This window comes from Phasianus colchicus, chromosome 11 (assembly GCF_987193195.1).
Source record: "Phasianus colchicus chromosome 11, bPhaCol1.hap1.1, whole genome shotgun sequence".
Lineage (NCBI taxonomy): Eukaryota > Metazoa > Chordata > Aves > Galliformes > Phasianidae > Phasianus > Phasianus colchicus.
Window position 1 is genome coordinate 18,439,420 of NC_143446.1, and position 21,720 is coordinate 18,461,139.

The 21,720-nt window shown below is 41.3% G+C and overlaps 1 protein-coding gene across 2 annotated transcripts in view; it reads left to right on the top strand.

Moving 5' to 3' along the window:
* The first annotated feature begins 9,957 nt into the window (after positions 1–9,957).
* The window catches only part of CNTN6 (contactin 6), a 137,467-nt gene continuing 125,704 nt past the window's right edge, over positions 9,958–21,720 (top strand). Inside the window, exon 1 of one of the 2 annotated variants that reach the window (XM_031605672.2) lies at positions 9,958–10,444. The gene's annotated coding sequence lies outside the window, so the exon portion shown is untranslated. The remainder of the gene's footprint in view (positions 10,445–21,720) is intronic. The other variant, XM_090148467.1, reaches the window with a different exon arrangement.

Genomic DNA, 21,720 nt, shown 5'->3' on the forward strand with positions numbered 1-21,720 from the left:
GAGCCAGTTTAATTATTCCCTTACGCTGATCTAATACAACTGACATCAATGCCAAGCTTCAAATCAAAGTACCAGAGTCATAAGGAAGTTGTGCAATAATACTTGAGGGTTTCCTGCTACATCTTTGTCAGAGCAAACACAATTTGATCTAATCTGACTGTAGTTTATATGAACTGCCACTATATACATCTTCTTAAAAAGAAGTCTGTTTACTTCTTTTAGATGAAGACGGATATATTTTAAAGCTTAAACCCTGCATCTTCTGAAATATGCTGAGAGACTCAAGCTTTTAAAGGATGCAAAGGTGACAGAAAAATTGAATACATTTTCTGCTTTTAATCTACTTCGTATCTATTTCTGTCTCTGCATAAACTGAGATTATGGTACAGCATATACAGTTTTTAATTTCCAGGTATTTTGGTATTAGCTCCAACACTGAGCCATTTACCTGCTCGAGTGAATCTACATTACTGTCCCTGTTTCATTTTTAGCATTCTCCAACCTGTGTCTCCTTAATCAACAATTATCTGCTTCCTTGCACTTGCACTCCAGATGGAGAGAAGGTAAGCAGATGCTTGGGTGAATGTCTTTCTGGTGATGGATCCTTCCTCGCTGCAATTCGTGCATATCATTACAGACCATTTTCACTTCTTTGGCAATCTTTAGCCTCTAAATCATGAAAATCGAAACCCTATTATCTTCCTTCATATTCTTTATGCAAATTATTTATTTTATTTTATTTATTTATTTTAAAATATATAGCAAAGCAAATGTAGAAACACATAGGAAGCCTTAGTCTGGATATGCCTGGCTAGCTGAATTGGGTTCATCAGCAGGTAGGATGGCCTTGCTAACATTTAGAGGCAACACAACAAACTCCTATGCAACACTGTTTTCACTACCTAGAAAAAGGGCTGAGCTGCCAGAACTGGTGAGGGACAGCCAACATGGCATAACCACTGCTGAGGAAGGAACAGAGCAGGGCTTCCTAATTAATGCAGGTTGGCTGGAAGTGTACATCCTTCCCCTCTTCTTTATTAATTCAACGAGTAACATCAGAGCAGAAATTCCTTAAAGACACTGTGATAATGACATGTAATATAGGAGATGCAAAATGAATGACAAAGAAATGGTAAGAAGGTCTATTAGCAGTGTCAAAAGTAATTTTTGTGAGAGTCTGCTGAACAGCACAGACTGTTACCTACTGACATTTTATTTGGCAGGGATCTGGGAAAAGCTCTGCATTCACTCCAGAAATAAAGAACTGAGATCAGAATCATTGGAGATTTCTGGAAGAAAGAACAGACGTGGAAAGACAAATGCATTCAAAACAATCAGGAATTGTTGTTACAGTTGGTGTTAGAGAAGCTGCAAAAACTTCCCATCATGAAAGTCCTAAGGAACATGGGTCACATGAGAGGCAGTGTGAGAGATGGACCAGGAGATGGCCTTCTGCTTGCAGCACACTGTCAGTCCAACAGGATAGGGCTGCAGAGGGAACAGGGAACATCTGCAAGCACTTCTGAACAATACATGAAGTGTTACATTCCAGAAAGCCAGGTTTGAATGAAGCCATCTAGTGTGCAGCTACACTAAGATCTGCAAATTGAGAGTTTGTGTAAATTGTTCTGGTTTTGTCTGGTTTTCTGCATTCTCTCATAGCTAAATGACTACTTCCAGCTGATACTCATTATGTGACACTTAGTACCCTACCCTTGAAACCGCTGATGTCTTCAGAGGCTTCTCCAACACATAACACAGGCAGACATTGATCCACTGACCATTTAGCAGAATTGTGAGGTGCAGTAATGCAACTTCATTGTAATTCCCAGACTCCATTCTTCTAGTTTTCTCTCCCTTAACAAAAATCAATGTGAAAAGCGACCCGCTTATCTGATACTTCACATCCAGAAGCCACAACCACAAATACAACCCTAGAAATCTCAAAATGTCTCAGATGGTTGTTTTCTAAAAACAAAAACACAGACACAAAACCCTAAAGAAATTAAAAAGAAATAACACCCAAATTGCTAACATGGACCCTATGAATAGAAAATCGTGTGAGACTTAAGCCACAAACCCATTTTGAGGATATTAAAAGGTATCGCCGAGTATATTACAATTGTCTTGAAAGCTAAAGCTGTTCATCAGTGGATGCACTTGGCTATGTTTTCCAAACAGAAACCACACTTGATAACACTACCAGCTGTATCAAAAATAACTTTTGTAAAAGCCTTCGTGTTTAGTTTTGCTTATACTTTTAGAATTTCCTTGTCCAATTATCTCCAATCAAGCCTGACAGTTCACTCCTGGGGTGAAAGAGCTCCCAGTTCCATTATAGATAAGCTCACAGGTATTGATTTGAGCATTTCCCACCCCACTCAGAACCAGATATCTGCAGAGGACAGAAAGTTTTCAAATCCCTTGCCATGTAGCAAAAGCGAAACGGCATCGGCGAATAATGCAGATCAAATGAAAGCAGAGGAACCACTCAGGTTTTACTGAGAGCATTATTCGTAGCTCCAGAGGTCACCTTTTCTGGAAGGATCATTAAGAACCCATGCATTCTGCGAGGATTAACATCCAGTAAACCTCCACATTTATTCTGGAGACTGAGCTCAACGTGGGGCTTTCACACGAGGATGAACAGAATTGCTGAATTCTTTCTTTCCCTCATTCTCTTTGCAGTGAGTTAGAAACAAGAGTCCAGAGGACTGTTTTTTCTGGGTTACCCACATGTGTGTCTGTATCTGGAACAACCTACATTACCAAAACATGACCATGTGCCGAGCCTACAAGAGTCACCACTGCACCAGCAATAAGGTGGGGACAAAACACACCAAATACAGGAATCACAAACTACAGTTCACACAGAGCAAAGAGTTTTGTGGAAAACAAACAAGGGCTGAAGTAGGCTGTTTTGATTCTTCTATGGATCTAATGTGGAAAAGGCCAATAAGCTCAATATTTTTAATTGTATTTTTTACACTCAGCAGAAAGGCAGCTAAATATACACAGCCTGTTCAAACTGCTTACATTAAACTTGCCAATCCCTTTTGCTTTAGCTTTGCCCTCTCAAAAAAAAAAAAAAACAAACAAGTAAAATCTACAAAGACTACAGAGAAAACAGCTATCAAAGTATATTTCCTACAGATTACATTAACTTTTTTTCTGCATTAACATACTTCCTCATAATTCGATTTGCTAAAGCATACAGAGAAGACATGCTGCTGGGACTTTTTGCTCCCTCCAGTTGCATGGTAAGAGCATAACAAAAATTTATAAATAAAGCCTCTGGAAACAAAAGAAGAAAAGGGAAGGGGAAGGGGAAGGAGAAGGGGAAGGAGAAGGGGAAGGGGAAGGGAAGGAAAAAAGAAAGGAGAGGAGAGGAGAGGAGAGGAGAGGAGAGGAGAGGAGAGGAGAGGAGAGGAGAGGAGAGGAGAGGAGAGGAGAGGAGAGGAGAGGAGAGGAGAGGAGAGGAGAGGAGAGGAGAGGAGAGGAGAGGAGAGGAGAGGAGAGGAGAGGAGAGGAGAGGAGAGGAGAGGAGAGGAGAGGAGAGGAGAGGAGAGGAGAGAAAGAATGCACATCACTTCCAGAGAAAAAGTCCTTTCCTTTTCCCAGGAAACTGCAGACATACCTCCACATGGCCATAGCCACACGTCTATTAGTAATTCAGTCACTGCCAGGTTTCCCTGCACTGCGGAGGCAGCTGGAGCAAAGCAATTCACACCCCATCATTCAATTCCCCTGCTCTGCACACCAGGCTGGACATTGCCTCTACATCTGGTGCCCAGGGTAGGCCTCTTGCTCTTGCTGATGCCCCCCAGGTGTGCTTGATGTTGCTTTGGAGAGTGCTAGCTATCAAGGACCCTTCTAACATCTGAACAGTGGAAATGACTGTAGGCAGTACACAGAAATACTGTTTTCACAAAGCTTTAGGTAGGGGCTTTCTCCAGCATCTCAGGAATGCCTACACCAGAGCCAGTAATTGTATGCAAACCTTTACAGTTGGTGGCTTGGGACTGGGAGTATCGCCTCTGCAACAACTGGAGAAGGCCTGCAAAACTCACTTTCAATCTTACTTGAGCAGTGCCTATGGATTCATAAAGCTGATCAAAGATTTTACAGCAACCAAAATCCAATGCACAGCGGAAATGCCAAAGAGCAATTTAGGTTGCTTAATATATGAGTTTCAAAGCAGTCTTCGGGCACTGCCTGAATACAGCACCTCATGGGACACACATTCTTTTGTTCAAGGGAGTTTCATCTTTATCCTTAAATTTTGCCTCTGTGATCATGGGGACAAGGTGCTGTTTAAGCACGACAGAACAGTCTAGATCATATTAGTCCTTGATCTAACTTGCTTTAAAATGTTGCTAAGGACATCATGGATTTATCTACTCTGTCTGAAGGAGAGATAGAAAAACCGAGACAGCCACAAGAAGTCAGCAGTAAGCAGGAGAGCTCTATCTCCTTTTGAAGGCACAGTGACAGCTTAGGGGGAATAAAAAGAAAAAAAAAAAAAAAGCATGCATCATCTGAAGGCATCTCCAATTTTTACAGGGAAAACAGAAGAGAAAATGTCTTCCCACCCATTTCTCAGCAGAGTTTTTTCAAGAGACACCTTGGCCCAACTCCTGCTAATTCACTTCTGTCTTCCAGCTTATGTTCCCGATCCTATCCACTGTCAGGTTTATAGACCAGATCCTATCTCCGAGTTATTTTTAGCCTAAAACAGTGTCCTGAAAGGTACACAAGGACAATGTGCAGTTCTTATTGAGCTCTGGAAACTTTTGGCTTATTATCAGTCAGTGCCAGCTTTTGGGGTGACATCTGCCCATGCTCTGACACTAACAAGACCCCAGTAGAAAAAGGTTTTATGGGTGAAAAGGTTTATATGGCTGCTGACTGCTGGAAACCCTGTAAAGTTCTGTTTGATCTGCATTTTAAAAAAATAAAATATAAAAATAATAAAAAAAAACAGACAGCTTTCCCTACCAGAATATGGTAATTGTTCAAAATGAAATGTCAACGTCAATGAAATTTTGTTCTGAAGGAAAACTGGGCAAAAAAATACAACATTTTGGTAACATTTAAATGTTCTGTCTTGACCTTTAGGAACAGACTGTTTTGATATTCAATTTTGTCTTCACTGTGTCATTTCTAAAAAATATAGGCATAATCTTCAATACACGATAATATGTTTCAGAAAATGAAAATCAGAACTAACCAAGTTTTAATAGGAACAAATTCAGACTTTCAGAAGTCCAAAGTTCAAACATATTTGTTAAAATATTTTCTAAGTGAAAATATTAGATCTTGAAATGAATAATCTGCCTTTAGTGGGGACATCTTTGTTTCCATTCCCAACTGGAAATGAGAAAGTTCTAAACACATTAGTTTCTCCAGCTACTGAGAATCCCTGTTCCCAGTCTTATTAGACAATCCATGCCTAAACAAGTCTTTTTTTTTTCTTTTTAAATATATAGATGAGATTAGCTTTTTAATAAATATTCAAAACTAGTGATAAGAAGCTTGGGTTAATCAGTTATAACCAACTCCTTGTCTATTTACTCTTGATACAACTTTTAAAAAGCACTCTCATTATTTAAAAAGAAAAAATTAATGAGGAAATACTTAAGTTCCATTTCAAATTTTATTCCTAATTAAAAATAGGACTGCTAATTATAACGCTTGTCTACTTTGGAAGGTGCTGTAAGGCTTAATTAATTGTCAGTGAAGTCATTTGAGATGCTCACACAATGGAGCATCTCAAATGGAGCACAAAGATTGGTTATGTTAATCGTGAGGATGGCTACATGAGTGCTGGATCAAGAGGGGACTGATCCAGTCGTGTCTCTGTGGGGCTGGTGAAGGATGTAAGAACAGCCCATGAGATCCTGTGGACCTGTTGCCTCCACCTTACAAAGGGAAGAGCAGGAATCTGAGGCATTTCCTGGGCAGTTCTCCACAGGGGTTGAGTTGAACCCGGATCTCTTGAAACAGACCTGAAGCACCATCCTCCTCTGCACACAAATTAAAGAAACCTCCTCCAGCCCTCTGCTTTTAGGAGGCATATCTTTAATTTCTCTCCTACCATTACTTCATCTGTCTTCAAAGCTGTCTCAACAGCCACGTCCAGTTAGAGCAACCTCAATGCACGGGCTTCCCAAAGACAAACCCACTGCACCCCTCCATGACCAGAACACATGGATGGAGGAGAGCAGCAGCCTGAAAGGATCGGTATGGTGGCAGAAGGGACAGCACCCATCCATCCTACAGGTGGGGTGAATGCCAACCGAGTCATGTAGAGGTGTGCACCACCTCCTCCTCTGCAGACTGAGATGTTTTGTCTGTTCAAGGCACCTGTGTACCGCTGTGTGTTTTTGCCACCTGACTTCCACTTCCTCTCCACTTGCCATTGCTCAGACAGGCATGCAATTAATCCCATTACAAACTAATGGATTTACACCACGATTACATTAAAATGTGGGGCAGCAGTGCCTGTGACACAATTGCACTTTTCTTGGCAGAAACATTCTGAAAACTGCTCTTTCCACTTCCATCCCTCGTGAATACAAATAACTTTTGCTTACTAACAGAAAGTCATTTCCCTGTCTGAGCTTTGCATTTGATCTCTGCTGAAGCAGTCTCAGGAGGAAAAACGGAAATCTAAGAAGTTTGTGTGTAATAAGGATTTATGTCTGTGCTACTTCAAACAAACAAGCCTTTTTTCTTTTCTTTTTTTTTTTTTGAATATGCAAAATATGAGGGGTATTTAAATGCTTCAGGACAACAGTCAGTGCTGGGATGCAGCGACTCAGCTCCCATCTGATAGGCTTCATATTATGGAGCTCAGGAAGCAATTGTGTGACCCAGGACTAAACAAAATATTTCTATTCCTGTTTTAAACCCAATACTGAGTGGTGACCCAATTTCCAGGTAGGGAGGTTTTCTGATTACCTGACAGGAGCTCCTATTTGTAGGAAAAGAATAGCAAGAGCACATTTAATCCTTCATGCTACGAGTATGACAGCTGTGCTTTCACTCTCAGCTTGCTTGAAGGATGATCAGTGCAGAGCTAATTTTCTTACGTTCAAGATTTGCAGACAGGAATATGCACACACTGTAGTAGCTGTTTATCTGCTTCAAGCACTAATTGTGTGGGTTCTAGCACCAGTGCAGCAGGAGAGCAGTGTATTTCACGGTTTATACCAGTGAAGAGACACGCAATGCTCAGTGGATAAAAGGCTTCCAGTCCCAGCTGGGAAAATAGTTCCATTATCTCCCAGCTGCATAGACCTTCCATACGGCTCCGTTCTGCCTCGGTGAACACTGTGCCTTGCTGAGAGCTTGAAACAGTTCTGCAGAAAATTGTAAAGATCCTGAGACATTTCCCTGTTAAGATCTGTAAGTACAGAATTGCGCTGTCTACTGCAATGTGAATAATGCTGGGGGAATTGTCTTTTTTTTTTTTTTTTTTTTTAAATCAGTAATTTTCATTAACATAAGGGGTAGAAAATTCACTGCTTTATTTATGTTGTTCTGTCTCTAAACTGATGCTCCAAATGAATACATTCTTGGAAGAGACAAATATATACATAATGAATTTGTATGCATGCGAGGTCTGAGTCAAACGGAGTAGGAGACTGTGCTAGTAACAGACACTACAGGTATATTTTTTGAGAGTATCACAGCTCCATGCTGCAGTAAAACAGACACCACAGAGGATGACAGTGCTAATTTTGGCACTTTCGTAAGACTTTGTACGGCATATAAATAATAAGGTGGGTAATCAGAGCCCAATCTAATTTCTACCAGCTGAAGGTGTAAAAGCAATAAACATAAATCCTAAGAAAATTTAAGCACGTCTTTAAAGGAAGACTTTCCTCTTGCTCGTTTTAACAGCTAAAAAAGCCAAGGTTACAGCATATACTGAATTTTGGTATTGCAAGATGTGCAAGAGTTTTAGTTTTGACGTTGTCATTTACTTACAGCATATGATGCAGCCTTAAAAGAAACGTGACACTTTATAAAAACTTTTGGAAGTCCACATTTCCAGAAGCAACTGCTTGACTAGCGCCTTCTGTTAAGCCGTGTACTCCCATGGTGCTCTTTAGGCAAACACCTTGACTCAGACAGTTGTTGCATGTCTGAAGGGTCTCCTCCAGCAGCATCTGCACAATCAGGCTGAATGCTAACAATTTCCTGCAGCGCTTATGCATCCGAATGATTAAACAAGAAGCAAACACTCTGCAGCCTGTTTAAATAAGTTGTTTGTCCTTTTGACAGCACTGCAGCCAATTTCAGGTAAATATTACCAGTTAAAAAATCAGACTATTTATTTTTAGGAAATTGCACTTTCTTCACCCTTTTTATTTTCTTCCTCTCAAGAGAGGGGAACTGTCACACCAGCAGTTCGTAAAGTTCTGCAAGTTCACAGAGTTGTGTGTATGCAAACCCCGCAGCATTTATAATTCCAGGCACCACACCACCACAAAGAACCCATCTCCATCAGCCAGCTTTTGCTTTGGTGCTCCTGAGGCACTATTTCAGTGTTTCACGTTCCGTGAGTCTCTGCATCAGAGGTTTTATGACATTAAAAAGTTCCAACTCAGTACCTGTAGGAAGTTAGCAACTATTGTATATCAAATTTTATTGCTTAAAAAAGAAAAATAAAACACGCCAATGTATGCAGCTATAGTTTTCAAATGCTGGTGAGGTACTGATTGCCACGTATTAGGTGTGTTACCTTCCATGCTGAGAATGAAATTATAAATAGTACGTAACAACTTAAGTGCTTTAAATCAAAGAAGAGACATGTTTCTTCCAGCTTTACAGTCGGTATTAGAAAGGTTTGTGGTGCATGGTATGCTCCCCCAAAACTAATTTCTTGCTGCTGAAGCAAATATTTCCATCACAAAACAAGATGCCAGCATCCCCAAGAGGACTTGAAATACAAAGTTGTGTGTTTGCATTACATGACCACAAAACACTATTTGTACTTGAGCAGGAATTTTCCATTAGAAGGTCCGTCTCTGTCTTGGGAGTATATAGAACTATATCAACTCCTCAAAATGACATTCAGTGATCTTTTTCCCCCCAGAAGTATTAACTGCATCTTACTGCAAGACAATATTCCTTTTGTTTAAAATCACGACTGACTTCATTGCAGAGGTTTGCTGCTGCCTGCCTACCTGCTTGCAGCCCCAGCCCAGCCAGCTGCTGCCCTCCTCACAGCATCCAGGCCCCAAACCCACCCACCTCTATGCACATGAACTCCAGAGGTAAAAAAAAAGTCAAAAACCCTTTTATCCTTTTTATCAAAGGCTGCACTCAGCGTGGATTATAGCTAGGTATGAGAGCACATTTGCAGCTTGGTCTGCTAGGCGCAAAGCAATCTCTTTACAAAGCAAAGGCTCAAGTAACTTCAGACAGTTTTGCAACCACAGATGCCAGTGCTGGTAGTTATCTCTGGGATACCAAAAACCCAGCGCTGTGGGAACACACCGCTCTGTAACGCCCTTATCTCCACTCCTAACCTGGTGTGCTTCTGCAAGTCTTTCTTATTTACACAAAAGCTTTCTACAAATGCAGAATACGCAAGAAAAAAAAAAATATTGTACCACTAAACAAAGTAACTTTGAAAAGCTGAACCATCAGATATAAAACCAACCCACAGCATGGTAAATCAGGATGTGGTACTTACAGCTCTGTGCCTTGTTGGGGAACAACCAGATGCCAGCAGCCCGAGGCAGAGCACCAAGGCTGCTGCTGAGCAGACCAGCTCAGCACAAAGAGAGGTGATAACAGGATGCTCTTGCACAATAAAATAAAAACAGCCAAAAATGAGAACCTGGATCTACCAGTTTCAAATATTTGGAGATCTACCAGGCTGAGCAGCCAGTTTCTGCCAGCTCACAGCTGCACCTCCCCACCCCACAGACCAGGCCCAGCTGCTCGTCCCACCAGGAGCTAATTAACAGCTCTTAACAACCCATTTGGGGCAACAATTCACCTTGCAAAACTGTTCCTTTGAGATTGCTGTAGGAAGCACGTGAGGGTGGATAACCTATGCCTGCAGTAAGGGCTTTCTCTCGTCTCTGCGTAGACGCTTTTTTTTGCACGGCAGGATGCTGAAATCTTCTAGGATTCTTCCCCAAAATATTTTCCTAGCTTTAGAAAACATAGGAAGAGCACAGCAGGAGAAACACCAGTCTTAACGTGGTCTTGCTTGAGCTCTCCTGGTTTAGCAGGTGGCTTTGGACCCGCCTTGCCCCGTGCTTTACTTCTTCCTCATTAAGATGCAGAGTCGTTCCCTCGGGACATCTCAAAGGCAGGATTTACGTGTCTGCAAGGTCCAGAAGGGAGCTGAAAAGGACCTACCTCGAGTCGCTAGAAGGACAGAGCTGTGAACAAGCAGACAGAAGCAGCTCTTCCACTGGTAGGTACACGATTGGATTTTCACGAGTGCAGCGGTTTCCGTGCTCTGCTGGAGGACAGCAGACAGACGATCCCTCCTGCACTGCAGCTGTGCAACATTTAATCAGGTTGCATGTTATTGGCATCTTTCCTGGAGGTTTACTTTGTTTTGTCCTCGATGTCTCGGTACTCAAAACCCTCCATGTCAGTGTCCCTGGGCTGCCACCGCTCCTCCTCGTGCTCCTGCCTGCACACACAGCAGGCTGGGCTGAGGACGGCATTCCCACCGTGTTAGGCTCTTCTGGGCTCAGTGCAGGAGGCTTACTGATAGTATCCAGGCTGCCATGTATGTTTTGGGGGCTTTTACATGGGATTATTTGTATTTTGGCTTTCCTGCAAGAGAAAAACTCGTAGCATACAGAATAGCAGCTGAGAGACAGAAACAGGAGGTGGAAGGAGAGAAGAGTAATATACCTCTCTTAGTCTCTCTAATATGTTTCTACCCTATAAAGACAAAAAAAAAAAAAAAAAAAAGACAGAAATACAGTTTGTTTTATTAAAATTCTTGACAGCACCTGTATAATGCTGTTGTTAAAAGAGGTAGAACAGAAAGATGAGAGAAGCACTGCTACATCCTTGCTGTTTACACAACATAACAATATGGGAACTGAGATGGTTGGCTTCCAGATAACTGTTTTTATTAGCTATAAACAAACACATGTGACCCAGCCACCCAAATACACTATGGCCCTCTTGGGCTCCCATCACAGCTCCCAGAAGCCTTTCAAAGAAATAAAGATGTTACCTAACTGTTCCTAAATTAAGTACTCATCTTGCTTTAGGACACCTTGATGTGATAACCAATAGGATCCATGTAATATATAAATTTCCTCAGGTTAAATCTGAGGACTGTTTCCTGTTTTTTCATGAGCTGTATATCTCACAGCTGTAACAAAGATATAAAGTTCTTAGGTCCTACCACTGGCAATGCCTGTGAGGAAGCTACCATGGGAAGGGGCTGGCTGGAAAGCAAGAATCCTCTTGTTGAAAACGGTGTAATTTTATTCATTTCCATTCCAGTGCAGAAGTGGCTGAGCAGTGTATTTTGGAGCAGCCGCTCATCTGGGATTTAGGGCAATGATCTCATAACTGCAACCTTTTGATGTGCAAAAAAAGATCAGTGGTTAATTTGCTACCCTGGATCGGGTGGATTACTCTCTGCTGTTCTTGCTGAGCCTTTCTCAGAAGGTTTTCCCAGGGTCAAGATGATCAAACCCTGGGGGAGATGAGCTGACAGCAGCCTGCAGTCTGGGATTAGGACCCTCTCCAGGGAACACGAGAATACTATTTAGGCAGAGCAGAAATTTTATTGCTGCTCGTGACCTAAACTCCTTGCTATTCTGGAACCTTATTTCAGCAGTTTTCTTATGTATTAAAGAAATCTTCCTATATAAAATTTTATCAGAGTTAGTTCTATGTGTGGGGGTTGCTGCTATGGTTCTGAGCTACTGAACATCTCACTCCATTGCTAACTGACTGGAGAGGAGTAGATTTTAGAGAAACCAGTGCCCAGGTAATGAGGAAAGCATTCTGCTGTGGACAAAGAACGTGCTGAGCTGATCTGTCAGCAAGCACAAGAGGATAACCACTTCTTGTGGTTGAAGATTACCAGCACTTTTTTCATTTCACATTCTTGTGATTAACACAGCATACAATTAGAGAGCCTAGCTGGGCAAAAGTTTTGCATCAGTCAAAATGAATGAGTTTTTGGATGGTTAATGTTTATTTCCCCTCCAGAAATATATTTTGTGCTTTTTAGGCTTCATCCTGTCCTGCTGCCTTGTCTGTTGCTGGGTCAGTCTGCTGAAAATAGGGATGGTTAGGCCTTGGGATATTTGCCTGTGTTTCTGTAACCCTGGTACACCTCACCAACCCAAATCCATTTCTCCCAGGTGATGTGTACAGCATATGCGTGGTTCCTTTGGTGAGAGAAACGAGGATTAAAAGCGTTGAAGTTTCTGCAGCTTCATCTTTTCAAGCACTTTCTGATAATTCTACCATGAAATTAAAAAAAAAAAAAAAACACAACCACAGCGGGACCAGAGTAAACCTTGCTATAAATTGTGCTTCCTCCATTTGTAAAGGAATCCAGATAAAGTGTAGATTTATATCACCTAAATGAGACTGTGCCACACAGGTTCCCCAGCATCCTGCGTGGGCTCAGTGTCCCATCGCATCACTCTGTTGTCTAGATGGTCAGGCTTCAGGTGCATCTGCAATGAGCTGTGCTGCATCCCTGCCCTCCCCAGCATCTCGTAGATCCCAAGAAGCCTGTCCTTGAATGGGATAAATAAACCCAAGCTTGTTATTTGCTCTGTGGGACTGTTCTCCACACAGGAGACACACAGCCTTTGGAGAGCCACGCTGAGTGTCTGGGCTGATCTCCAGTTTTGCTGCTGATCGTCCTTGGTGCATTGTTGCACTCCTGTGGCCTGTCTGTCAGCAGCCACTAGCACAACAACTAATGTGTTAGAGTCTTCCTATCCTTTATAGTCAGCTAAACCCTGGATGGTAACTGGTGCACGCTGTGTGGCTCTCTGTAGTGTTACTGCTGCATTTAAGCTCTGCTCAGACTGGCCGCGTTCTGTTGATTTCCTTAATTCAGGCACTTATCCCCCAATGGTTTCACTTTCCTTTGGATGATAATAGCAGGGAGGCTCTGCAACTGGCAGCAGAGCTGGGGGCTGAGGAAATGCTACAAAATCACCTCTCTCCCAGAAAATTGTTTTGTCTGCTGGCTTAACGGGAGCACTCTGTCTGCACAGCGGGTTAGAGGTTTTACCCCTATTATTCTCACTTAAACTGCCACCTTTTTCTCAGCTCTGACATCATTAGCTATGACATGTTGCTGAAGCTTCTCCACAGAGGTGACCCAGTCCTTGCTGAAGATATCAGACAAAGCTAAAAGCTGTATATATATGTGTGTGTGTGTATATATATACACATATATTCAACTCTTTTTTTTTCCCCCGATATTGCTCACCTTGAAGCCATAGGGATGCACATCTAATCTCATTAACACCTTTCTGGTCCCTCTGTGGCACCGTGGCTAGATGTGGGTTTCTGGTCTTTGCATGTTTTCCTCACCCAGAGTTCCATACTAAATAGCAGTATTTGCTAACCATTTATCTGTGTGATTCCTGGGTTTGGTGAGGGCACAGCCAGAGACGAAAAGACCTGTCATTGGGATGTCTTCTGCTGAAAAGGGAAATCTTCACTTCCCATATAGTTCAAATAGGAAGTTAGACATTTGATTTTCTGTGCATAAAAATAAAGCCAAAGGAAAAAAAAACCTCATTCTTCAGTGATAGACTTCTTTTAGGAGTACTGTAGTGCAAGTGTTACTTGTCCTTGCATTTAAAGAAATGCAGTGAGCAGAGTAAGGTCACCTTCAGACTGGGACCTCTGTGAGCACCCCCATTCCTAGGCAGGAGGCATGGCAGGGTGCTGAGATTCACACCTCACCCCGGTGTCATGGGCAGATGTTAAGACCCTGCAAACCACGAGGAGCACCCTCAGCCTGCCCTCGTTTCCCTCTGTTTTGAGACCTTGTTTCCCCTGTTTTGAGACCTTTTCTTGCGTGTTTTCTGGGGAACAGAGGGCTGCTATTGTGCCCTCAGCAGCATCCATACAGCAGCATCAGGGATGCTTTGTCCCCTGCTGCCATGTACCTCCCCACTTCTGTCTCCATCTGAGACATCACCTGGGCTTTTAGCAGCTGCCTGCAGCAAAGGAGAATCCTGGTTTATGAACCCACTCACAATTGCTGCAGTTCCAGCCAGGAATAAACTGCTCTTAACCTAAATAGTCCTCTGAGGACACTGAGCTTGGGGGAAGAAACATAACTGTGTTGAATCTAGTGCAAGCAGGGATAAGTAAGCCTAGTATATACTGTATAACTCTGAAAAGACATCAGGAAAAGAGATGGGAAGGGGGGGGAGGGAAGGAAGAACAGCAGTGAGCACAGCTTAAGCAATAATGGCCTCTTTATATTGTAGTAAACGTAATGTTTTCATATAAAACATACACTGCTGCAGCTATGAAGACTGTAAAGCAAGAGCTTTGTCCAGGTGCAGGCCGTAGCCTGATACCAGAAGGAGAAGTGAAACTGCAGCCTGTTAAAGCAGCCCCCTGATCCCAAAGCAGGGGCTCCAGGGCTGCGGGGAACCACAGCACACAGAGAGCATGGTTTGGTATGGTGATCCAGAGTGAGGAAAGAGAGAGGATGAGCTGGAATGGGCTAAGCAGCACTGGGGGTCATTTTGATCACTCAAACCTGGCGTAAAACAGGTGCGCTGTGGTCAGACAGGTTCAATTTGCAGGAAAAAATGTTCTGAATTTTAAGCAATTCTACTTAGGTGAGCCCCAGTCTACCACTAAGTCTTAAAGAATGTTTGATAACTGGAGATGTCGGGAAGACTATTGGTAATTTGGGATGCTCTGAGGAAGGCTATGGGGAGTGCTAGCTGCTGCTATTCTGTACTTGAGGTATTTCAGCATTAATTGCTCAGCTTTATTGAGAGATTACTAGTTTTAAAGTTAGCCTTATTGTTAGCCGAGGTGTTGAATAATGGATGATTTTAAACTTTGGGTTAGGGATTCAGGAGATTGATTTGGGAGATGTAGCCAAGAGATTGCCAAAGTCAAACTTCTGTCAGAAAAACGATAGGATAAGAGTTCTGTACGAAGCATACGAACTGGCAAAAAGTTCCCTACTGACTGATTCAGGTAAAATATAAATGACTAACCATGTCACGAATTTACCTTTTGTCTGGCTGACTTTCTCAGCAAGATTGATTGAAAATCCACCTAAGCCCTGAAAGGAATTAGCAGGAAAATGCTTTGCTTGACAGTGCTGAGCGGCCAGCCATAATATCTAAAAATCAGCCCCATGCCCTGAATAATCAGAGCCCCCTGCTCAGTGCAGTGAGGTATATGGGCAAGTCATGTTTGCAGGCAATGGGTAATGTAATATGAATCACTGAAAAACAGCATGAAAAATATCCATGTCTTAGTTTCATGTGCCAGAAAGCATGTAAAGTAATACTGAGTGAAATGCACAGCCACTATTGCCCTCCTTTGGATAGAATAGCAGCAGTTAATACCTGTAATAACAGACTTCTTTGTACTTCACCTCTTTATGTTATGAACCAGTAGTTTTTACTGTAAAGAATGCACATCTCCAATCCTTCTTTGTATATATGCACTTAGTGGCAAGAGGGTTAAGGAAGATTCATCCTCACCACGATTCACATCTTTCCCCCAAAACTCTGCATTTCATAAAACAGATCCTTGTGCAAAATGATCCTGAATTCTTGTTTCTCACCCGCAATTCCGTGCAGCGGTATCACTCATACACACAGTAAACCACTGACATCTCAGAGTGGAAATGTGGCAGCGGAGCTTTACAGAATTGTCTCACAATTACCACCCGGTGTCAGGTGCTGTTTCTGGGCTTTGTGGTGAACCTCAGTGCTAAATGCCTTGCTGGAGCGGATTTGCAAGGCTTTCTTGATCATGCACATGGTGAACTCAGCTGTTTCCAGGGGTTGGATTGCATTGCTCAGAGCCATTTCTGGTGACTGTAATGGAGATTTCTGTTTTTCTTTTATTTTAGTGTTTTGGAGAAACAGTAATGCTTTGCTTTTGGGTAAAATTCAAATCGATGCAAACCTCATAAGCCAATAAAATTTTATAGATTGTTATCCAATATGTAATTTGTTACACAATATCTATGTGGCTTCTGTTTATTGAGACATAAAGACTTTACTTTTTTAAGGTAGATTTTATGTGAGAAGTGCATAAGAAGGAATAACCTTTCATGCCTGTTGTGCCATAAACTAAATTACCCTTAACCTAAACCATTTATCATGTTGTGGCAGCCTAATGAGACCAAAATAAACAGACACAAACTGCCTGAACTGCAAGGGACAACTTTTATTTATATCAGCACAGTTGTTTGCTTGTAGCTTCACAGGTTGGCCGCGTGGATTTTATGGTGGGTGGCTGGAGATGCTCTGAGCAATAACAGAAGAAAACTTATGAGGCTATAAACCTTGTGAAAGGGATTTTTTCACCCTTGCATCACATATCACAGGGTGTGAGTGTAGAAGAGCAGTTATAGCATGGTTACATACTTTATGTTTATTTTCTGGTAGTAACTTTCTGCAGGATGTGACTAATTCCTGGAAAGGAAGGTGGTGCTCACTTTGTTGGAGCACATCTTTTTTTTTTTTTTTTTTTTTTGAGCCAGACACATAAAGTATAAAAGGAGCTTTTGCTCAGTAGGTCCTGCTTGAAGTATGAGGGTGCTGACCTACAGGTACAGGCACAGAGAGCATAAGCTTATTTACTGCACTGTGTGATTATATCACAAGGTAAGCGAAGATCCTAATCTTTAGAAAGCTGATCCAGATCTGAAGTCAGTGGGGTACGTTTCCCTGACTTTCATAAGGCTGAATCAGAGCTTGCATACTTCTTATTAGCTACATTAATTACTACGTGATTTACCTTCTACATAATGTAATTGTGGTTGATATATTCTAATGCATACAGAACTTGAAATATGTGTTGATGATCTTGAGCACCGATGAGGACTGATTTGCTTGTTAAGGAGGTAAAAGCTAAAGCTAGTGGATCCCTTCAGACCTCATAGCTGCTCTTCCCTCTAATAGGTGATAAATTTTTCAAGGAGGAATAGGCCAAGAGAGGAATACAATCCATCCCTTCATTCCTCTTAGCTTAGAAGTAATAAAAAACTTGACTTGTGTTATTGTGTAGTAACATTGTTCTACATGTCAAGGAAAAAAAAAAAAGCTGATCTAAACACTGTTTAGATCAGTACCAGTAAATGGATGTTTTCAAGAATGAAATGCAAGTCCATCATCTTCTTATTGTCCTCGTTTGATCTCCTAAACTCCTGCTGAACCTATAACCTCTGCTCCTAGAGGAAATCCTGGACTATGAGAGGGGCAGAGTCAACGTGACGTGCAGTGTAACATCAGCAGAAGTTATTAGTGCCCACATGCAATTTATGAGTGCAATCAAATACGTGGATGACAAGAAGTTGGGGGAAAAGCTGCAATATCCCAGGAAACAATCTGCATTATTAAGAACATAACTCTGGTAAAAGTATGATTAGCATACAAAACTGCAGACACTTCATTTCGAGATCCTACTCAATGTCTCTTCTGCAGAACAGGAAGCATATTTAAGCCCATTAGAGACTGAACTCTATTTTGAGGTTTCACAAATATGCTTCCAAGGAAATGTGCAGAAACATATTGATAGAGGAGCATGCAAAGTGATACTCGTGCAATAATTTTTCTGCAGTCATTGGGGTGGGTTTGATGGACTTTGGATAGCATCAGATTGGGGCTCTTCTGGCTCATTTATTACACACTAGTTCTGTATGTTCATCCATAGTTTCAAATGGCCTGGAAACAACTATGTCCAAAGCTAGTCTGTAATTACTGTTGGTATACAAGCCACATTTGTCAGAAGCATTCCTAGAAGTTGTGTAGTCAGTGAAGTCACTCGAACCTTAGTGTAGCCTTCAAGAGTAGTGTTCATTTCTGGATCACTGTTGTGTGGAAACACCTAATGAAATTGGGGATGGGGAAAGAAGTATGACTGTGGAATTTTATCCATTCAGCTTTACCATTCAGACAGACAGCTCTTACAAGGGAAAGAATCTTCTCATACACTGTCGCAGCTCAGCAAAGCACCTAAATAGATAATTAGCATTTTTTAAGAGTGGTCCTACAAGTACAGCAAAAAATGCACAGAAGGACCTGGAAATATGTTAACTACTAAACCTGTGCTGTTAAAACCCAACTTTTCTACATACTTAGCAGTAGACAGACCCTGAAGTAGAAAGTTTATGGCCTAAAGACTCTCTAAATTCTGTTTTCCTGTAAGAAGTCCTTATGCTCCTCCTGATATCCTCTAGCCAGACATATTAGCAGAAATGTTAAATAATCCAACCTCTATTTTTGCAGAAAATTTCCCTTCTAGTGCCTTCACAAAGCATCAAGAAAATGTTGATTGTTGACGCATTTTTATTGAAGTAGAAAATGTAAAAGCAATTATTAAGAAATGCTCTCAAGTATTTATTGTGACAGAACATATTTCTGTGTTCTAAGTGTATTTTCAGCTGTGGCTTAAAACAGAGGACAACCTTCCTAAGAGATCTGGGGAAATAACACAATTTAATAGGAACTCCAAAAAGCAACCCTTGCTTTTGATAAGGGCTAAGGAAATGATGAGGGCATAAGGTGATATCCTCTTTATTGTATTTTGATGTTCTTAAAGTCTGTTAAAACAACAAGAGGGACAGTTTACACTGTTTTACACAGGTATGAAACCAGAGGAATTCGGTGTTTTTTATATCATTGTCAAAAGGCAGAAATTGCTTCTTGATTTAGGATCCTTAGAACTGCATACAGCTGTGAGAGCTTCAAGAGCTGCACGAGGGTTATTATACGCAGGCTGGATCATTCTGATATCCAGGAGAGGATTTTGGAGCATCTTCAGTTATTTCTGCTACTCTTGTAGCTTAGTTTATACTGCAGGGAATGACAATCCGTGTTTTTGGGTTTTGAAATGTGATTAACAAGTGTGCACTGACATCAGTGCTCAGTTTTTTATTTGGCATGCAGTGTATTCTTGTCCAGGTTATGGGTGTATGCAGAGATGGGAGATGTCTCTGTTGTATGGATAAGGGGACGCTCCGCTCCTTCTGGGTGTAGATGAGAGCATCTGCCAGGAGGGCTGGGAGCAAAGCAGAGCCTCACACTCTGCAGCCATGAAGTTGTGCCAACACGAAGGGAAAAGGATCATGCAGTCACCTAAGAACAGTACGGCGAACAAGATAAAAGTGGGAAAGTACGTTTCCTTAGATCCTTGTGAATTAATTCATAAGACTACATTTGTAGTCTGTTCCTCTGCACTTAAAAAGAAAAGGCAGTGTAAGTCTGGTCTTAGATCCACGTGGAGGATTTTGCCTGCAGTATTCCTTTCTCTGTGCGTGAGCATAATCCTTCTGAGAAGCAAACAAACCCAATCCCAGTGCTACCAACAGAACATGACCACTCGCACCAGCAGCGATGCCTGTTCCTTTCTGAAAACAAGGCTGCGATGCTGAGTTCAGCCATGTAAATCTTGGAAGAAAATTTGGCCTAGAACATTTCACGTACTCTACTAGAACAAAAATACAGCCCTGTACAGATTAAGAATGCAGCATCTGATTAAGAAGTACACAAGAATGCTTATGATAGAAAGGAGACAACAGGAGAATGATAAAAGGAATGGATAAGAGCTGATTACAGCTGGATTTTCATCATCATCCTTTACGTGGCACAGCAGTTCTAAGCTTCAGGATTTCTTCTTTATGGTAATTCTTTCCTGTCAATTAATGTGGTGCAGCTTACTGGGATTCTCAGGCCGGTGTTTTGCTGAGGGATGTGTATCATTCCCTAGCACTGAGTTATATTTTGGGGAACTTAATCATAAGAATCATTTGCGTAAGTGCATTGCAAAACAAGTGCTCCTTAAAATGGCCTGGGGTAAGATAGCTGTGTGTTTAATTCACTGCTCTTTCTTTTTTTCTGTATTATAACAGATCATTCAGCATTGTGCAATTTTCTCTTGCTTACTGTCAGTGATTCTAACAACATTTTTTGGTGCATAAAGTGCTGAATAGAGGAGTATAAAAGAGGCTTCTCAGAGCTTTGATGTTACAAGAAAACAGGTTAAAGTCCTATCAGCTTTCAGTGTACAGTCTAATAGAGGAGGAAACAAAGAAGCAGTGGAAAGGAGGTTCTATTGAAAAAAAAACACCTTGGATGCCACTCAGACTCTTGCTAAATATTTATATCCAGTCATGGCCAGGTTTGATGCAGATAGTTTTCATGGGACTTCACAGTTTAGAATTCTACACTGATACATTTTAAATAAGTGCATACATTGAGGCTAAAGATATCCTAAATATTATCTCTCCCCGTATTAGGAAATCCTAAGTAAAATCATTACCCTTATCTTACAGCAGATAAATGTGAAGGCTTTTTCTTCCAAATCTCTTTGGTTCTGGCTCCTGTCTGTAAATTAGCATTTCCCCACGAAGTTCAAAGCTATTCCTGCTTACTCTGCTGGAGTATCCAACCCTGTTTACCTGTCAGAAAATGAGAACACCTCCAGAATAGTAAGCTCAAGCTCAAATCTCCTTACTGTGTCCAGGGAGAAAAAACATGCATAAATACTGATTACTATTCAAGCTAACATTTTGCTTTTCTAACATATTCTGAATCTATATAAATGTTCTGCTGCATATCCAGCAGATGCAAATGTATTGATACTTGCATGCATGACTCGTTTGGAGTGCAGCATAATTATCAAGAAACAATCAATTTCTAACAAATCATCTGCAATGTGCAGAATAGGAGTCCAGTAGTAATTAACATAATCAAATACGTTAATATTTCTCTCTTTTTCACTTCCATGCTTGGTGACTCTTGAAAAGTCTGCTCACACAAGACCTCACAAACATGATGGATTGTAGTAGAAATTCATTAATAAACAAATACAGATCAATTAATCTCAGACATAGAATAACATAATTTTTAAGCAATGTGATGAAGTTGGTATATGAAGTGTGAACTGACTTTGAAGTAACTTTGAAGGAACTTAGATATGCCTACATAATTCCTGGGGAAAAGGAAGGTATATTCAATTGTGGGAAAAAGAGATTAGACTTATTTTGAATGTATCAGGAGGTTCTGTGAAATAAAAAGAGCCTTTAGCCTTATGCTTTTGTCCTTCTTTGTATACATTCAACAGCACAGCTCATAATCATATTTTCTCTACAGTTTGTTAATCTAAAAGAAGAAGTCTGTTGTAAGTTGTAGGTAATAAGGCTTAGGACTCTGCTTCTTGCTGCAGAGCTCTTTGCTCCCTCTAAAATTCAGATTACCAATAAACAACCAAAAGGCTCAGTTTGGCCTGACCTTATGTGTGGTAAGGGACAAACTGGTGTCTGAATGGCAAACTGTCATATGAGCTGGATGTGCCTTGCTCAATGATTTAATTATTGTTGAGCCAGCCTGAGAGCTGCCCTCTTCCACGGTAGCACCCAAAAACCTCCTATAGAAGAGGCACCTGACATGGGGATGCTGTTAGAAAGTCCAGTACTTTTCTCCCTTGATGGGTTACCTGACTTCTCTCTCTTTTGCTTCTTCCCTA